Here is a 19,127-nt window from a genome sequence, read left to right on the forward strand (position 1 = left end):
TCCTATCCAGCAAGATTACAAGAAGCCGAATCCAGGATATCCCACCTTAAATATCAGATTACCTCGATGCAGTATCAGGCTGCTTTGGATAAAAAAACTGAAAAATATATTGAAAACTAAGCTGGAAGAGCTGGAAAACCATTCTCGACACTCTAACCTGCAGCTGGTCGGGGTCCCAGAAGGTTGTGAGGGCTCATAAATGCATGAATGGGTCAAGTCATTCATTAAGGATAATGTGCTGCCCAAATTCTCCGGAGATCTCACTATTACGAGAGCACACAGGGCCCCAGCCCAGCCATTTCCGAATTCAAAATTACCACAAACAATCCCAGTAAATTTCACAGATTTCTGAGTTAAAGAACAGATATTGACTAGAGCAATTCAAAAGAACCAATTCTCATCCTGCGAAGTTCCCAGCTGCCGCATTTTTTCAGATATGTCAGCAGCAGCTTCTCATTGGCGGAAAGAATTTGTCAAGCTTCTCTACTTACTCAAGGCACAGGGGGCCCAGGTGGCTTCAGCTCAAAAATTCCAGCTACGAGTCCTTGTGAAAGGAAAATTTCAAATTTGCAAATCTTGAGGAAGCACATACACTGTTACAGAACATTGCTATGGAAAAGTAGAGAGTTAGGAATGGTTGCTGTGTTTCTTCCTCTTTCTCCCTTTTTCTCACTCTTTTTGAAAAGAGATGAGAAGTTATTGATAATCCAGAGGCACTGACTAGAGAAAAGGGCCATGTACCACCTGAATGAAATAAATACGTGAAACACTTCAACAGAATAATTAATTATTGTGTCTAGATGATGCCCTCATACAGTAGTGGAAGAAGATTTGTGATTGGTCTGATACCTTTCCATACCTTGAAAAATCTTACAAATGTTATCAGAATTGCAGGTCTAGTGACCTGAATAATCTAATCAACCCAATTGTAATGCACATGACCCATAAACCTGTCCCAAATGTTGTATTCCTAGGCAAATATTTTCTTTCATTAAATCGTTTTTTCTTTATTTTCAAATATGAGAGTTCAGCATGCCTACTGTACAAAAACATTTTTGCTTGATTTAGTAGACTAAACTTTATATCCATGTAATACAAAAATCAGACAATCAGACACTTGTAGAGCCCGCTACCACCCGTGAGGGTCTCAAGGCGTTGGGGTGAGGGGGTTGCTGCTAGTGTTTGAAGAGCCAGGTCTTGAGGAGTCTTATGAAGGTGAGCAGGTCTTGTGTCTGCCGCAGGTGGGTAGGAAGGGTGTTCCAGGTCTTGGCGGCGAGGAGGGAGAAGGGTCTTCCACCGGAGGTTGTTCGTTGGATGCAGGCAACGGCGGCGAGGGCGAGGCTGGTGGAGCGGAGCTGGCGGGTGGAGGTGTAGAAGCTGAGTCTGCTGTTCAGATATGCAGGTCCAGTGTTGTGAAGGTGCTTTGTGTGCATGGGTGAGGAGTTTGAAGGTGATCCTCTTGTTGACGGGGAGCCAGTGTAGGTCTCTCAGGTGGCGGGTGATGTGTCTGCGGTGAGGGATGATGAGGATCAGTCGGGTGGAGGCGTTTTGGATGCGTTGTAGTCGTTGTAGGTGTTTGGCAGGGATTCCTGCGTAGAGAGCGTTGCTGTAGTCCAGCCTGCTGCTGACGAGGGCTTGGGTCACCGTTCTTTTAGTTTCAGTTGGGATCCATTTGTAGATCCTGCGGAGCATGCGGAGGGTGTTGCAGCAGGAGGAGGAGATGGCGTTGACCTGCTTTGACGTGGAGAGGGAGGAGTTGAGGATCAATCCAAGGTTGCATGCTTGGTCCGTGGGTGTCAGTGCTGTTCCCAGTGTGGTCAGCCACCAGGAGTTGTCCCAGGCAGAGTGGCTCGGGGCGAGGCTGAGGACTTCCGTCTTGTCCGAGTTCAGTTTCAGGTGGCTGCTCCTCAGCCACTCTGCAGCAGCCTTCATTCCCTCGTGGAGGTTGGTCTTGGCGGTGTGCGGGTCCTTGGTGAGGGAGAGAATGAGCTGGGTATCGTTGGCGTAGGAAATGATGTTCAGGTTTTGCTGGCAGGCCACTTGCGTGAGTGGGGCCATGTAGATGTTGGAGGGGGTCGGGCTGATGGAAGAGCCCTGGGGTATGCCGCAGAAGATGTCGGTTGCTTCGGGTCGGAAGGGTGGGAGGCGGACTCGCTGGGTTCTGCCAGAGAGGAAGGACGTTGTCCAGTCCAGGGCCTTCTTCTTGTCTCCGACTTCTTGAAGGCATGTCCTTAGTGTTCGTGGCAGACCATGTCGAAGGCAGCTGATAGGTCCAGGAGGATGAGGGCTGAGGTTTCACTGTTGTCTAGTTGGCTCCTGATGTCGTCTGCGGCCGCGATGAGGGCTGTCTCGTGCTGTGATTTCTTCTGAATCCGGACTGGGATGGGTCTAGGATGTTGTTGTCCTCGAGTTGTTGTGTCAGCTGTATGTTTGCGATTTTTTCAATGACCTTCACCGCGAAGGGGAGCAGGGAGATGGGCCAGAAGTTCTTGAGGTCTTTGGGGTTCGCCTTTGGCTTCTTGAGGAGGGCGTTGATTTCGGTGTGCTTCCAGCTTTCCGGGAATGTTGCTGTGTCGAAGGAGATGTTGATGACCTTCTGTAGATGGGGTGCGATGGTTGCGTCCGCTTTGCTGAAAATGTGTTGTGGGCAGGGGTCTGACGGAGATCCTGAGTGGATGGAGTTCATGATCTTGCGCGTCTCATCGTCGTTGATGTAGGACCAGGAGATCAGCTGGATGGTGCAGGTGGCGTTCGCGATGTTGCGGTCTGTTGCGGTTAATGTGGGTGATGTGTTGAAGCTGTCGTGTATGTCAGCGATCTTGCGATGGAAGAAGGTGGCCAGTGAGTCGCATAGTTCTTGTGAGGGCGGGATGTCGTTGGTGTTGGCGCTGTGGTTGGAGAGCTCCTTCACTATGTTGAAGAGTTCTTTGCTGTTGTGTGCGTTGTCTAGGCGGGTTTTGAAGGAAGATCTCTTGGCCGTTTTAATGAGGTGGTGATGTCTGTGATTGGCGTCCTTGTGGGCTTTGCGGCTGTCTGGTGTGCGGCCGCTGAGCCATATCTTCTCCAGCTTCCGGCATGTACGTTTGGCGGTCTGGAGCTCTTCAATGAACCAGGCGGCTTTCTTGCTGGTGTGGTTGGTAGGGGTTTTCTTGAGTGGGCAAGGGTGTTGACGCAGTCATCGATCCACTGTCTGAGGTTTCGAGCAGCGGCGTCACTGTCGGTGGGGTTGGTGGGTGGGTTCTGGGCAAGGGAGGAGTTCAGCTGGTCTTCGGTGACCTTGCTCCAGCAGCGTCGAGGGAGCTGTTGGGTGTGGTGGTGGTTTCTTGACGGTGAAGTGGATGCAGCGGTGGTTGGTCCAGTGGAGTTCGGTGGTGTGGCTGAAGGTGATGAGGGTGCTTGTGGAGAAGTTGGGGTCGAGCGTGTGGCGGGCGGTGTGGGTGGGTTCGGCGACGAGTTGTCGGAGGTCGAGGTTGGCGAGGTTGTCGAACAAGGTGGTGGAGTTGGTGTCATTGTTGTTTTCGAGGTGGAAGTTCAGGTCCCCGAGGAGAATGTAGTCCGTGGAGGCGAGTGCTTGGGTGCTGGTGAGGTCAGCGATGGGGTCGCTGAAGAGGGCCCGGGGTCCGGGAGGTCTGTAGACGAGTGTTCCCCTGTGGGTGATGTTGGGCTCGGTGCGGATCCGGAAGTGAAGGTGTTCGGTGGAGTTGACGCAGTTGTTTGCAAGAGTGTGGACCTGGAGGGTGGATTTGTGGATGATGGCTATTCCTCCTCCAATACCGTTGGTGCCGTCTCTGCGGGAGATCTTGTAGCCGTCTGAGATGGCTATGGCGATGTTGGGTGCTGAGGAGTCATTCCACCAGGTCTCGGTCAGGAAGGCAACGTCTGCGGCGGAGGTGTCGAGCAGGTCCCAGAGCTCGACGGTGTGTTTGTGTGCGGAGCGTGTGTTGAGGAGTTTGCAGCAAAGGTGGTTGGGTCCGGTCCTGGGAGATTTGGTGGTTCTGTCGCATGTGAAGTTGCAGGTGTGGCAGGAGAAGTGTCTGTGGGTGCGTTTCGGGGATGCCTGGAAGTAGTCGGCCGGTGTTGAGAGCGTGGAGGGTGTTGGCGTTGTATCGAAGTCTGGCATCTGGGCGAGCGCGGGGTCCAGGGGTTCTGGCGCTGGGCGCTGTCCAGGTGCGGACAGGAGCAGACATTTGCATTGGCACGCCTTCGGCGCGCAATCGGTGCACCCCCTGCGTGCGTCCGCAGCGCGTCTGGGCGGCGGCCTCCATTTAAGGCGGTGATGGAGGGAGGAGCAGCTGAGAGGTGGGAGCGGGGCGGCGAGGGGGCGTGGCCACAGGAGGCAGCGGCTGGAACCCCAAAAAAAAGGATACAGCAATGAAAAAGGGGGGGGCGAGCCGGGCGGGAAAAAAAGATGGGACAGTGGTACAAAAAGTTACAGATGTACAATAGTAAATGAAGTAAGATAAAAATAAAACTTGCTCACGCATAGGGTGCATATGACAGCTGACTTGACTCTTGTTTTGCTAATAGACTTGTGATCAGAGTTGGGGTTGGACTGTGTTTCAATACATGTTTAAAAACTGTCACTTTTAATAAATATATTACTAAGAAATGATGTGGTAGTGCACTGTCATTTACAGACAGCACGTTTTCATTGAAGTGGCCACAAACTTATCATTTGCACATCACTAAGTAAAGTGTTTTGATTTGTTTTGATCCTAATAAAATCTTTGTTTCTATCAGACTTCAAATTTTTTTTTAAAAGTGGTTTCCCATCTACTGAAATATATCTTGAAATATACGTACAGTTTATTTACAAACTCTTTAAGTGTGTTAGAAAAAAAGACATCCTACAGCCTTTCATTTCACACAACATGATTGACAGGTAGTTCACTTTACTTGACCTCTGTCTTTGAACACACAGCAGATGCAACAAGATTTTAAGTCATCTTTTTTGCTCATTCACTTTCTCACCAAACCAGGCCAGTAGTCCCTAAAAGTAGTTCACCGTGATAAAATCTGACCCGCCATAATGAGTGGGACAGTAGATTTTACGAGAGTTGCTTTCAAGTGAAAATGATGTGCACATACTCAAATGGAGTTTCAAATATTGATTATTATTCCGTATGTAGAATTTCCTGCTTCTCCTATGTCTGTGCTCACAAATAGTTTTTTTCCATGATTGCTGGATGGCGTAACACATTTTGTATGCATAACTTGCTAAGCCTTTTCTTGTCAGTCAGTACTCCATTACGCACTGTTAATTTGCAATTGTTTTGATGGCATTTTGTATGCACGTGCTCGGCTCGGCTTTTCCCCTAGAGTGACTAAATACAAATTTCTATTGACTTCAAAATACTCACAAAAATGTTTTTAAACAAAAGGCCACCTTGTGTAGAACTGTGCAGCCTTTGCATAGTGTTTACAAAAAGTACCCGAAGTTCACGAGGAGAAAATATTTGCAACATCGCAACCCCTTACTTTTTAGGCTTTATATGTGCGGACACCATATACTCAGAGTCCTTAATTAATATATAGCGCATAAAGGAGGAATGTGGTTTACACACGTTTTGTAGAAGAGTTGGCAACAGCTCGTCACAGTTGGAAATCTGAGCACAGAAGCCTAGACATAGCCGTTATGCAAATCCTCCCAAAAAAGTCCAGAAGCCTAACGCAAGCCAGGGGACAAATACAATGTCTTTCTGGCTCGAAAGATCTCTCTAATCAAGAACAAATGGTATCACAGTGCTGCAATGCAGATACATTGATATAGGTCTGATTTCCTATGTAGGCATCAATCCCAGCGTTAGTTAATGTCCACAGGGAGTCACAATCTGATTCCTGTCTCATTAATATTCATGAATTGGGTGAAATGCAACTGTTTGCAATAAAGACCCTTTTACAGTGTGAGGGTCTTAAGTATCCCTTTCCCTGCACACACTTTACTTCACTCTGCCTCTTTTATGCATCAGATCCAGAATGTTATGCTTCCTTGCTCATCTTTTGAAGACTATCTTGAACATTAACCCCTCCCTTGCTGGTGACGGAACCACTCATCATCAGCCGCGGTCGCGCTGTGCTGATGACGGAGCGGTTCCGTCACGGACTGCTCGGCACGGCTGCGCGGCGCGGATTCCGCACCTGCGCTGAGCATTCCATTGAGCTGGCGGGGCCGTGACAGAGCGGTTCCATCACCAGCATGGGAGTGCCGTGCGGCCCCCCACCCCCTTAGCACTGCGGCGGAATAGCCGCCGAAGTGAAGGGGTTAAAGGGCATCTAAAATGAACTATTCCCACATGGCCCTTGATGCTGAATTATCTGCTGCCTCTCTCTCACTGCCCCCTCTGGCATTTTGTTACAGTGTTGTTGTTTGCAATCAATGGCAGTGGCGGCTAGCACCTACAGGTGGGAGATGGGGCGCGTGCGCACACAAATAGAATTAACCCTGGGCGAAGCACTACGCTACGCTCGCGTAGTTTGCGAAGTTTACGCAACTTGGCACTACGCGAGCTGCACATGGCGCAGTGCGAACACGCGTAGCGCAGCGTAGCATAGTGCAGCGGTCATTTTTTGCTTGTTCGCAGTCCTCAAAGTCATGTTCGCGACCGCGAGCAAGCAAAATGACATCCCGGCTAGACTCTCCACGCGGGAGGTCAGGTTTCTCATTGCGAGTGGTCGTGCATGCTCGCGACCGCACGCAATGAGAAACTACCAGTTCGCGTTGAGAAAGCTGCCACTCGAGTAAAAATCTACTCGAGCGGCAGAAAACTACAGCTCGCACTGTGCAAGTTGCCGTTTTCAATGATTGAACAGTGCCGGATGCTTGTTCTCACTGTGCAATCATTGAAAATGCATCTTGCACAGTGCGAACATGCTACTACGCAGCTCGCATAGTGCTACGTGAAGTTCACGTAGTACGAAGTGCACTTCGCGTAGCTTCGCATAGCTTCGTGTAGCGCTACTTCGCGAACTATGCCCACCACTAAATAGAACAACAAAATTAAAAATTAAACACACTTACCAAACACATCCTCCGCTCCGGAAGTTTTCTTTCTTGACTGCAGTGCGGGCACCAGCAAACTCCCCTGACCAATCCGGGTGCTGCTCACATGCTGCTAATCAGCATCAGAGTAGCACACTGATTGGAGGAAGTGGCCTCTCTCAGCACTCCCAAGCACACTGAAGGCTTGCACTTGCTCTCAAACCAGCTGCCTAAGACAGCTGGGTTGAGAGGTTTAAATGTGCTTCCGTGGCTGTCTGCGGCAAGACCGCCGATCCACAGAGACATGTGCAATGTAAACTGTGCAGAGGCAGCCCTCTGCCCACCACTCCTCCTTGCTGTCACTCAGCTGGTCCCACCCCATCCTGACACCCTGTTCAGGACAGGGTGATGAAAAATAATATGGTAATAAATTTCAATTTTTCATCTCTGGGGCTTTGAGGGGCATTTAAGTAGGACGACACTCTCCCCCTCCGAGAGAAGAGCTGCCTCTGTCAATGAAGGACACAGCTATATTCATGATAAATCTTCAAACACCAACACCGCCTTTGTATGGTTTGTGATGTAAATGAAGTTTGCTGTGAATGTTTATGTGCGTGTGTGCGTGTTCACGTGCATGCATGGATGAAGTAGGAGCCTGACTTGATTGCGCTTAGGGTGTGCATGTATGGTTGTGGTGAGCAGATTTAGCAATGTAGTGAGAATAAGGATTTTTGTTTCTACGGCTTCCTTGCTCCTTGTTAGGGATAGACTGTCATATTTGGCAACAAGGCCAAGCAAGGTTCCTCAAATCTGTCATGAGGCGCCCACCCTAATCATGTGGAATTGCCGACATCAAGTTCATTAATGATGTCAAGATGTACTGGATTAGTCCAAATAAAGTGTTTGTTGCCTCAGTATTTGTTAGCAAGTGCTCACTTACCTCCACCTCAACTCACACGCTACAATCCGTCTTGATATCATTCACACTGATACACACCACACAAGTATTGCATTTTAATTAAAGAACAAAAGCTTTCCAAAATGCAGATGGAGCTATGCTCCACACCATGCCTTGAACAATTCTTCATCATTTATATGTGACCCCTTGCTCAGCTTCTTGAGAAGCACATGGTTAGGCTCAAAATGTATGCAGACAACACAAACATCTATTTCTTCTTGTACAGTGGGGCCCAACGAATATGTATAAACCACGTGTTCCACTAGATGAAGGAGATTCTAGTGACAGGACTTGCTGAGCCTAAGTCATTTTCATTTGTTTGGCCATCATGTCTTAGAATCCAACCCTATTCCTTGCCTAAAGTAAAGAACCTAGGGATCTGCTTCAGTGGTGACCTCTCTTTATCTGCCCCAAGTCAACAATTTAGCAATGGACGTAAATATGAAGGTGTCTCACCTCCAGAAAATCCTCCAACTTCTCCACACTAATCACTGTCAGACTGACGCTAGTCCTCGTCCTAGAATATATCAGCTCCTGCAATTTTATTTATTCTTTCCTCCATACAAACCTGAGTGCAAGGTCCCAAAGACTTCAGGACCAGGAAGCCAGACTGTACCCCAACCTATGCAAGCAGGTACACTTCAAGCCCTCCTCGAAGCAATAAAATGGCAACATATTTATGCCAGGAGCAAATGTAAATTCTTATTCTTAAAATACTGAAGCATACTTCAAAAGTTTATTTGTTCCTGCCACAACTGGCACTGTACTGTGAACCAGAGCCCTCCCCTCAATGTTCATTGGGCCAATCAATGATCCTTCAAAAGGATGAAACAAAGAGGAAGATGCTGGGCTTTTGATTGCCTAATCAGCGAATTCCCCTAAATCTGAATGTACGATCTTAATCCAACTACATGAGTTTCATAAAACTATTGAAATATGAACTGTTCAAGCTTGATATACAATTAACTAAAAATAGAAGAGCGGTAGTGTAAAAATTGGGTTATTAGTTGAGAGGGGTGAGAGCCGACCCAAATAATAAACTATAAAATTATATAACTAAAGAAACCTGTGCTCAACCCTCTGGAAGTTTGGCACAAAACCAGTCAAGCTTACCTTAGAAGCAATGTCTAAAGTATTTATTCAGCTCTCATGCAGTATTATGCTAATAAGGTGAAAACACAACAAAAGAAAAACCAATTTAGAAAAATTGGGTACATTTTAATAAATATAATGACAACAATACAACAAAAATCTAATCTGTAGAACCAGGGTTACGAATTATTATATTTCTAGGTGAAAATAATGCAAAAAAGTACAAAGTGTCCCTCGCAGCATCTGGTCGCACTGGACCGGTTCAAAATCATAAGTTTAATTTGGCTGCGATTGAGTTCATGTTGGATACAGGGACCAGTTTCCAGTGATGAATTTACCTTATCAGAGTCCAAGTCCATGGGTGGAGCAACAGCTAGACCTTTGCAATGGTGGGGGCTGTGAGGAGGTCAATGTCAGTGAAAGGAGCAATCATTGCTCGGCTTCACGTTGGTGGGAGACATGGGCGCTCGCTGTTTGGCACAAAGAGCAGATCGCCTTCAGAACTTTGTGCTGGTGGTAGATGCAGTGACTGTTGCTGATGCAAGGTGCCCACTTGCAGCGCTAAGAGCTCCACACTTCTGGAATTTCACATTTTAATTGGTTTTGAGGTGGGAGGAGTACACTCTGAAGCAAGCCAAGGGTCCAGGGACTGGGGGCCACCTCTGTGGTATCAGGACTTACTCCAGGCTAAAGTCAGCAGCTGGGCACAGGCAGGACCAGTTTGTACTGGTCAGCTGGGCAGCTGCAGGGAAAACCTCTGGACGCTTGTTACATACCTGTAGCTCAAATAGGAAGTCAGCCAAATGAGCATTGGAATCATTTCCGGCAATCCTGGGTTCCAGGCAAGCAGGTCCAGTGTTCCTTCTTGAGACAACAGGGCAGCCCTTCTTCTCATTCTTCCACAGGTCCAGGAGAGTTCTGATGAGAGATTCTGAAGGTGCAACACTATACCTGGTGCTAGCCTTTGTAGTTGAGAATATCCCTGGTCTACATCCAAACTGGTTGCGGTCAGAACTTCCCCTTTTCTTGAGTTTGGCTCCAAACTTTCTAGGTTGAAAAAGGCTGGGGTAGACCTGGGGTCAGTTGGCTTTGTGTGTGCTGCATGCAGGATTCTTCTATATGCATTAAGGGCCCAGCAAAACTTCTCCCCAGTCATCCTGTCAGAAAGCCGCACTCCATCCACGTCTAGGCCCCTTTTGTCCCCATGTCTGGAATGAATATATAACACACCACCAGAAAGCAACTCACAGTCTTTGTGACCCTGGACACTAGCAGAAAGGCACTTTAGTTTAGGAAAAAGGCCAACTTTCTAAAAGTGGCATTTTCAGAATAGTAACAGAAAATCTGACTATACCATTAAAGATGATTTTAAGTTATTATTCAAATGTGGAAGAATTTCTCTATCTGTTCACAAACTGAAGTTATCACTTAAGTATAATAAGGTAACCCAGTGTTGGTCTATGGGAGAGACAGCCTTATAATAATAAAACCGACTTTAGGAGTGTTTTTACTGCCAGGACACGTAAAACATAAGTACACATGTCCTATTTTTTAAATACCATGTAATTTGCCTTATTAGCCTTTAAGGCCTACCTTGGAGGTGACATACAAGTACTGAAAAGGAAGGTTTAGGCCTAGCAAAAGGATTAATTTGCCTGGTCACAATTGTAGTTTATACTTGCACTACAGGATTCAATGGCAGGTCCCAGACATACTTTACAGTGCTACCTTAGTCAGTGGAACAATGAATGCTGATGCCCAATAGTAGCATTTAATTTTCCGCCCCCTGAGTGCCTGGAGTACCATTTACTACAGACTTATAAGTAAATTAAGTGTGCCAATTAGGTGTATTACAATTTTGTCATGTTTAGGAGATTGAGCACAATCACGTTACCACTGGTTAGCAGGAGTAAAGTGCATAGGGAGCTAAAACACAACAAAAACAAGTTCAGGTAAGGAAAGCAAAAATCTGGGGTACCCTTCAAAAAGGGTCTGGTCCATCATTCGGTGAAGGTCTCTGAAGCAATCGAAAGGAAACACTGTGCTTTATAAAACTTCTCAATAAATACATCATACTTCGCCTCTAGCTCTTTACATTTTAAAAATATTTATGCCCCACACCTCCTTGCCATAAATACCCGATCCATCATCTTGTTGTTAATACTGAAGCAGAACCATAACAACTGACAAATAGCCAAGAAAGTGTGGGGGGTGGGGTACCAGAATGAGTGATAAGAAAATCACTTATTGTAAAGTTAGTTATCAGTAAGTAATCAAAAGCATTAGCACTTTATCATTTCTTGTCACAGCTCTAGCATTTTGTATTAGAGTAGTGTTCAATCGACAGCCCTCTGCATTCACCAATAGTGCATAAACATCATGAGTGCACGGGTTCCAAAAGGCCTAATATATATGTCTGATAAACCCAAAAGTCAAGGGTTAAAGAGGACTACCACAGTTACCCTAAAGCGTGACCCAAAAACACCTTAAAACCAGCCGCTTGGCCTACAGAACAGGTCTTCAAAATGTTTTGCTCAGAGCCCCCCTAAGCAAAATGTTTTGAAGTCGGGCCCCCTCCAAACATTTATTACAAGAATAGAATGGGAGCAATGGGAGGGGCAGGGCTGAGTGCTGGTGACAGAGATTGTGAGATCATTTCCGGAGGTATATTTTAGTAGCTCATAATCCACACAGGTGTCTGTGGATGACAAGGAAGGGCAAATTCCTGCCATCCTTCAAAGAGGCCTTGTACACCTAAAAGATGGTATAGAACAACATCAACATCTCGTTCAAGAGAAACAACAGCATCAACATTACTTTAAAGTGAAACTTAAAGAAAATAAGTTACCTGGCGATAGACAGTAACAGAAACCTCTGACATTAAAACAACAGTTACAGAAAAACGAAATCACATCGAGGCTTCTCAATAGGCAACAAAATAAGCCACAGGCTGGATATTTTAAAATAAACAGATATGTCACAGTGGAAGAAAAGGGAATTCACAATGTTGCTTATTTGTATTAAAATTCAGGGGATTTCATATTATAATGTTAATGAGTAAAATGTTAATCTGAGGGTTTTTTTAAGACTTGAAGCAGATGAACAGTAGTGGAGATGTAACAGAGCAATAGTTGTAAAGTACTACCACCTTTCCTTACCACGTAAGACTGCTGGCAATAGTAGTGACATTAATGTCACCCCAAAGCCAATTCGTGCAAACAGCCATGACACAGAAGACACAACCCAGGACCAGAAACTGTGATCAACAATTGCCACACAGGCTTAGGCAATAGGCACTGATACGAGAGAGATAACCCACCAATCCCAATAGAGCAGAGCATCACAGAGGAAGCACACCGCAGTGTGTAGTGGAGAGCACCTGTGTTAGACCTGGCATCATTGGCGTGAGTCTCCCTTCCATTTTTGACAGATTGCCTCCTCTGTTTTGATATGTTTTTGCTGGTTTTATGCTTTGGGCACTGTGCCACTGCTAATCAGTGCCACAGTGCAAGTACTCCCTATGTTAAATTGATGTACTAGTTGGTGATTCCATGATTGGGTTATTTGATGTATCTGTCAACCCCTAGTAAAGTGCACCATGTGTGCCCAGGGCTTGTAAATCAAATGCTGCTGGTGGGCCCTTGCTCACTTTGCCACTGGATTCAAGCAAGCCGGGCTGAAGAAGGCTGGAATGCCAGAAACCAGTCCTCGGAAGCTTGTTTCCGGTCCAGGGAAGACATGGCTTGGCAGTTCGGACTGCACTGTTCCCATGAGGCACAGGGTCAGACTGATTTGCATATAGCCATGTCTGAACTGGGGTGGCAGAGTGGGCTAAAGAACGGTGATGGATTAAACCCAGATCTCTTGACTGGGTGTGAGTGTCTGATTGATTCAGAAGCTCCGTCCATCACCAACCCCTTTTGTACCGCTTTTGGCCGCCATAAGTGTGGCAGGGTATACTCAGACGTGAGTCCCTTGCTCACTTTGCCACTGGATTCAAGCAAGCCGGGCTGAAGAAGGCCTGAATGCCAGAAACCAGTCCTCGGAAGCTTGTTTCCGGTCCAGGGAAGACATGGCTTGGCAGTTCCGGCTGCACTGTTCCCATGAGGCACAGGGTCAGACTGATTTGCATATAGCCATGTCTGAACTGGGGTGGCAGAGTGGGCTAAAGAACGGTGATGGATTAAACCCAGATCTCTTGACTGGGTGTGAGTGTCTGATTGATTCAGAAGCTCCGTCCATCACCAACCCCTTTTGTACCGCTGGTGGGCTTGCAGCACTGGTTGTGCCACCCACAAAATCAGCTTGTAAAGTGTGTTTTGAGCCTGCCATTGCAAGGCCTGTGTGCAGTCTAGCACTGCCATGTCGTGCACCCACTTGCCAGTCCCTAAACCTTCCCTTTGCTTCATGTTAGATACCCCTATTGTAGGTTTAAGGGCAGGGTGCAGTGTAAGTATAAGGTAGGACATGATCTGATGTGTTTAGCACGCCCTAATAGTGAATTACAGCCATTTACGTTTTTCACTATTGAAGGCTACCTGTTCTCCATAGGCAAGAATGGGCAGTTAGATTATTGTTGTTGTTGTAATACTTTATTCGATATTGTCATATCATAAAAGTACGTACATTCTATAAAAGCATGTTTGGTAAAATATCCAATTCATAGAATAAAAGGCAATGAAACATTATTTACATTGATAAGAACAATTTGATGACAATACTAAAGTACAACAATATTAAAATACATGTGAGTTAGAAACAGTGTGTATAGAATCTATATTTTGTTAGCATTTAACATCCTGGTGCGGATAAGCCAGGCGCATGATAGATATTTTGCCACTCCACATACAATAAGAAGGGATGTTGTATCAGTTGTAAGGATACGTAGGGCAACCCGGAAATCTCTGACCCCCAACTCTATACAAACTGGTTTCAACCATCTCAGTCTTGCCCTCTTGTAAGCTTCACAGCCAAACAGGAAATGTGGGAGGGACTCTGATTTGCACGGGCAGCATGGGCAAGTACTGTTTGAGACCCTTGATCCTTTCCATCTTTCAGTGAATTTATTGAGGGGTAGTGTCCCATACCTCATCTTTAGGAAGACCGATCTGTCTCTTGGTATTCTGATGAGGTCTAAAAACGGTTCCAACTTTCTGCTTGGCTTGTGTTCTAAGAACTCTGTGGGTAAAGATCTCCATTTCGAGCTCTTCTGTTCCTCTGCATCTACCCACTCCCAATAGATTTTCTTAATTACTTGCTTTGGGGAGGGGGCGGGGGGGGCTGAGAGGTCCAGAATTCGGCCAAGCCCAGTTTCATAACCATTTGTCTCAATTTATTTACCACTGTATTTTGTTCGTACTGATCAAGGTAATCCGTTCATGCATCTCCAAGCCATAGTTTGCTAGCTCTGGGGTCCTCCTCAGGCGCACCGAAAACAGCAAGGGGCAAAGGTGAACTATATCTAAGATAGAGCGTTTGCCCATGTCATGGAAAAGGGGTTTTTAGCGGAGTTGAGGTAGGGAGGGAGACTAAGTCCCTTATAAATTTGTTCTCTGCTCTTACCAGATCAGGAACATTTTCGCAACCCCAGAGTTCAGCCCCATAGGTTGCAGAGGGCAGCGCCCTCCCCTCATAAACAGCAAGAGCGGGGGCAATAGGTGTGCTGACTGACATTCGCTGGCTCCTTAAAATAGCACCTGAGACTCTCTTGAGGTTTAGTAGCATCTTGGCCACATGGGAATCCCACTTTATTCTGCTGTTAATTCTGATTCCCAGGTAGTCAAAATCCTTGACCACCTCAAGAGATGACCCATTAAGAATGATGTTGATTTTCTTAGCTTTTTTGGAAGGGGGCAACACCATCAACCTAGTTTTAGTCGTGCTAATGGTCAGCCCACGTTCGTGGCAGAACAGGCTAAATCTGTCCAGTAATTTTTGTAGTCCAGATGGGGTTTTAGCCAACAGGAGGGTGTCATCCACGAAGAGGAGAGTAGGTGTTTTCTCCCCTGCCACGACCGGGGCATCGGCACTGTACTCCCTCAGATGGTCTACTACCCCATTGACAAAGAGGGAGAAAAATGTCGGGGCCATCACACAGCCCTGGCGTACCCCCCTGTTCACGGACACCCTCCCTGTTAACTGACCCTGTCTCCCCCATCTAATCCTAGCATAGCTATCCTCATGGAGTTTGACTATAACCTCCAGGAGGTAACGAGGGAACCCTATATCCTGCAACACCCTCCAGAGTTTGTCACGAAGTACAAAGTCGAAGGCACTTTTAAGGTCTATAAAGGCCAGGTAGAGATTCCCCTTCATAATAGTTACTGTTTTCCAATATATTGCCCAGAACCTAAAAACCTGTTCCATTGTACCCACGTTTTTACGGAAGCCAGCCTGGAAGTGGTAAAGTATATTCCCCTCCTCTAACAATCTGTCCATTCTATTTACAATGACCCTGCCAACTACTTTCTATATAGCGTCGATTAAACTAATCGGGCTGTAGTTGGCAGGGTCCTCCCTGCCTTTCTTATGTATGGTAACCACTTCCGCACCCTTCCAAGAGTCGGGTACAGAATGTCCACTGAGGATTGAATTCATAAGGGGGGCAATAAAATCCGACCACAATTTGGGATCATGTATATATAAATCACCCGGAACCAATTCGGGCCTGCCACTTTTGCGGGGGTTATATTCCTAATAGCATCAAGAACTTCCCGAGTTGTAAAGGGTTCTACGGGTACAGACCCCTCAATAGATTATTACATTCTTATAATCCTAACTGACTCAGGGAACATGGTAGAAATTTGAATTTAGTATGCCTGAACTCAGAATAATAAAATACATCTTTTAGTAAAGTTGGTTCTAATATTCTGTGTTTGATAATACCACTTTTAGAAAGTAGGTATTTTCTTGCCTAACTGTCCAGGCCTGCCTCTGCTAGGTTGTTTATTCCTTGTCTGGGTTTGTGAGTGACAGGGCTGGGGAATTCCAGGAGACAGGCTGGGGCAGCCCAGTGGTGAATAGAGAGATCTGCATCTAGATGGGAGGGAGGAGTTGCACCTGGGACCTGAATAGAGCTGGGCATTCCCTATACAATGCTGGCTCCACCTCCTGTGGCTTGTCCGATGTCTCTGCCCTGCACTGTGAAAGGAGAGAAGGAATCCTGTCAACAAAGTGCTCCAGAGCTGTACCTTGTCTAACCTGTGCTGGCTCCACCTCCTGTGGGGCAGCTGATGTCTCTGCCCTGCACAGTGAAAGGAAGAAGAGAGTCATGCAAACAAAATGCTCAGGAACTGGTTTGGACTAGGCAGAGGCCTCTCTGCCTTCAGAGAACAAAGGAGTTTTGGGTGTTAATATTGGGACCCTGATCCCAAGAAATTAGATCAATTCTGGAACAAGAAACATTTTGCCAAGGAAGCTGTAGGAATTTGACTGCCCCTCTGCTAGTGTGCTGTTTGCTGGGTTGGCCTGCAGTGGTTGCTTCATGGCCAAGGAAAGGAGAAGGAACTTTTTAAGGACTTTCATTATCTACAGAATTTTCTCCAAGGGCTTGAACTGTGCTTGCCTCCTGCTGAAGTCTCAGGGACAATACTTCATCTCCAGCTCCCCTCTGAATTTACTTTCTGGGAATTCTACCTACAGACATATGTGTGTCGCTGGGAGCTGGAATCGCGATGCATCGAGAGGAAGCGTGTCGCCGCCGCAGCTAAAATCGTCGCATCGCCGGAGAAGTGAGCCTTGGCCGCATCTCCCTGGAAGCGTGTCTTCGTCAAAGCTACCTGCTGTTGCATCACCGCAGAAGCGTTATACCATGGAGAGAGTCACCATCGCATCACCGGAGAAGCATGTCGCAGGGCCTGTCGCGCCTCCAAAGTACAGATTTGTCGCAAGGCTGCCAGGGCGTCTACGCATTGTCAAGCATCAAGGTTGTCATTTTCTCGCATTGCAACCGGATCATCGCATCACATCAAGGTGCCATCTTGCGCATTGCAACAGGCCTGTTTGATAAATCTTCAAACACCAACACCGCCTTTGTATGGTTTGTGATGTAAATGAAGTTTGCTGTGAATGTTTATGTGCATGTGTGCGTGTTCACGTGCATGCATGGATGAAGTAGGAGCCTGACTTGATTGCGCTTAGGGTGTGCATGCATGGTTGTGGTGAGCAGATTTAGCAATGTAGTGAGAATAAGGATTTTTGTTTCTACGGCTTCCTTGCTCCTTGTTAGGGATAGACTGTCATATTTGGCAACAAGGCCAAGCAAGTTTCCTCAAATCTGTCATGAGGCGCCCACCCTAATCATGTGGAATTGCCGACATCAAGTTCATTAATGATGTCAAGAGGTACAGGATTAGTCCAAATAAAGTGTTTGTTGCCTCAGTATTTGTTAGCAAGCGCTCACTTACCTCCACCTCAACTCACACGCTACAATCCGTCTTGATATCATTCACACTGATACACACCACACAAGTATTACATTTTAATTAAAGAACAAAAGCTTTCCAAAATGCAAATGGAGCTATGCTCCACATCATGCCTTGAACAATTCTTCATCATTTATATGTGCCCCCTTGCTCAGCTTCTTGATAAGCACATGGTTAGGCTCAAAATGTAAGCAGACAACAAAAACATCTATTTCTGCTTGTACAATGAGGCCCAACAAATGTGTATAAACCACGTGTCCACTGGATGAAGGAGATTCTAGTGACAGGACTTGCTGAGCCTAAGTCATTTTCATTTGTTTGGCCATCATGTCTTAGAATCCAACCCTATTCCTTGCCTAAAGTAAAGAACCTAGGGATCTGCTTCAGTGGTGACCTCTCTTTATCTGCCCCAAGTCAACAATTTAGCAATAGATGTAAATATGAAGGTGTCTCACCTTCAAAAAATCCTCCTACTTCTCCACACTAATCACTGTCAGACTGACGCTAGTCCTCATCCTGGAATATCTCAGCTCCTGCAATGTTATTTATTCTTTCCTCCATACAAACCTGAGTGCAAGGTCCCAAAGACTTCAGGACCAGGAAGCCAGACTGTACCCCAACCTATGCAAGCAGGTACACTTCAAGCCCTCCTCGAAGCAATAAAATGGCAACATAGTTATGCCAGGAGCAAATGTAAATTCTTATTCTTAAAATACTGAAGCATACTTCAAAAGTTTATTTGTTCCTGCCACAACTGGCACTGTACTGTGAACCAGAGCCCTCCCCTCAATGTTCATTGGGCCAATCAATGATCCTTCAAAAGGATGAAACAAAGAGGAAGATGCTGGGCTTTTGATTGCCTAATCAGTGAATTCCCCTAAATCTGAATGTACGATCCAAATCCAACTAAATTAGTTTCATAAAACTATTAAAATCTTAACTGTTCAAGCTTGATATAGAATTAACTAAACATAGAAGAGGGGTAGTGTAAAAAATTGGGTTATCAGTTCAGAGGGGTGAGAGCCGACCCAAATAATAATCTATAAAATTATATAACTAAAGAAACCTGTGCTTAACCCTCTGGAAGTTTGGCACAAAACCAGTCAACCTTACCTTAGAAGCAATGTCTAAAGTATTTACTCAGCTCTCATGCAGTATTACGCTAATAAGGTGAAAACACAACACAAGAACAAGCAATTTAGAAAAATGGAGTAGATTTTAATAAATATAATGACAACAAAACAACAAAAATCCAATCTGTAGAACTAGATTTAAGAATTATTACATTTCTAGGTGAAAATAATGCAAAAAAATACAAAGTGTCCCTCGCAGCATCTGGTCGCACTTGACCAGTTCAAAATCATAAGTTTAATTTGGCCGCGATTGAGTTCATGTAGGATACAGGGACCAGTTTCCAGTGATGAATTTACCTTATCAGAGTCCAAGTCCATGGGTGGAGCAACAGCTAGACCTCTGCAATGGTGGGGGCTGTGAGGAGGTCAATGTCAGTGAAAGGAGCAATCATTGCTCGGCTTCACGTTGGTGGAAGACATGGGCGCTTGCTGTTTGGCACAAAGAGCAGATCGCCTTCAGAACTTTGTGCTGGTGGTAGATGCAGTGACTGTTGCTGATGCAAGGTGCCCACTTGCAGCGCTAAGAGCTCCACACTTCTGTA

This window comes from Lissotriton vulgaris, chromosome 7 (assembly GCF_964263255.1).
Source record: "Lissotriton vulgaris chromosome 7, aLisVul1.2, whole genome shotgun sequence".
NCBI classification, from domain to species: Eukaryota; Metazoa; Chordata; class Amphibia; order Caudata; family Salamandridae; genus Lissotriton; species Lissotriton vulgaris.